A 1,357-nucleotide genomic window follows, 5' to 3' on the forward strand; every position below is an offset into this window, starting at 1 on the left:
AAAAAAAAAAAAAAAAAAAAAAAAAAAGTTTTATGGTTTTACATTTTACATCTAAGTTCATGGTCCTTTTTGAGTTAATTTTTGTATTAGGTGTTGTAGGGCTGTTGGCCCCACAGGGTCATGGGGTGTCCCTTATGCTGTGCTGAGGTGCAGGATCTGAGAAGTAAAGAGACAGGACACTGAAGAGCTGGAGAAGAGCAGCTAGACTTGGGGGGGCCACACCACCTATGAGCAGAGATCAGTGAGGCCCCGAACGCACAGAAGCATCTGTATTTATTAGGTACAAGCAGGGGAAAGGGTCGTGAGTGAGGTCATCATCTGTAGGCTTAGTGATAGGGCATACATAATCACGTGAGTAACAAGCGAGGGGGCCACCCCATTATGTCACCTGGGTGAGAGGTGGGCCGTGCACAGTAGGGGCCATACCGGGTGCAGTAGTAGAGGGTCATGTACAAAAAGGGTCCACCCCCATTAGGTCACCGAGGCAAGGACGTGGGCTGTGTGCAACAGGTGTCATGCGCAACCCTTTTTATGTGGGGGCTGGAGACTTCAAAGGATTTCTAATAGAAGGATACTGTAAGCCAATGCAGTGGGAGCTGACAGAATTATGCTCTTCTCTAAGATATTTATGGGAGGATGATTTGAGCTAGCACAGAAGTGAGAAAAGGCTGACAGGGTGTACAGTCATCGTGACCCGGTCACACCAGAGGGGTTCTTCTCCCTCGGTTATTTGCAGGATCTCAGGCCTGAGGCCCACTTTCCACAGGAACTGGATGTAAAGTACTCCAAATCCTTTTTCAGGAGGAGAGGCACTTGCTCCAAGCCTGCCATACAGTGTATGCCCTTTCAGGCAGGGACGCCACTGCCTGGGTCTTTGGTTCTTGTCCTGGTCTGGCTATTTCCCCATGTACTGCTTCTGTTCTGCGACTGCTCTAGGCATTCCTCCTACTACAAACTACTATATGGTTATCTGGAAGGATTCTATAAATCAGCATTAAATGTGTAGGTACAGCTCCGACTACAATACCTATATGATTATATGGAAAGATTATATGGAGCTAAGTATGCTACATATAAGTTCTAAGTATGATTATATAAGCTAGATGTATGTAAGCAGTAAGTTATACTTCAGGCAGTAATTCTGTAAACTAATATATGATTATATATAAAGGATTATATAAAGGAAATAGCTGAGCCGGGCGCGGTGGCTCACGCCTGTAATCCCAGCACTTTGGGAGGCTGAGGCGGGTGGATCATGAGGTCAAGAGATCGAGACCATCCTGGTCAACATGGTGAAACCCCGTCTCTACTAAAAATACAAAAAATTAGCTGGGCATGGTGGCGCGTGCCTGTAATC

The sequence above is a fragment of the Cebus imitator genome, unplaced genomic scaffold (assembly GCF_001604975.1).
Source record: "Cebus imitator isolate Cc_AM_T3 unplaced genomic scaffold, Cebus_imitator-1.0 Scaffold1, whole genome shotgun sequence".
In the NCBI taxonomy this organism is placed as follows: domain Eukaryota; kingdom Metazoa; phylum Chordata; class Mammalia; order Primates; family Cebidae; genus Cebus; species Cebus imitator.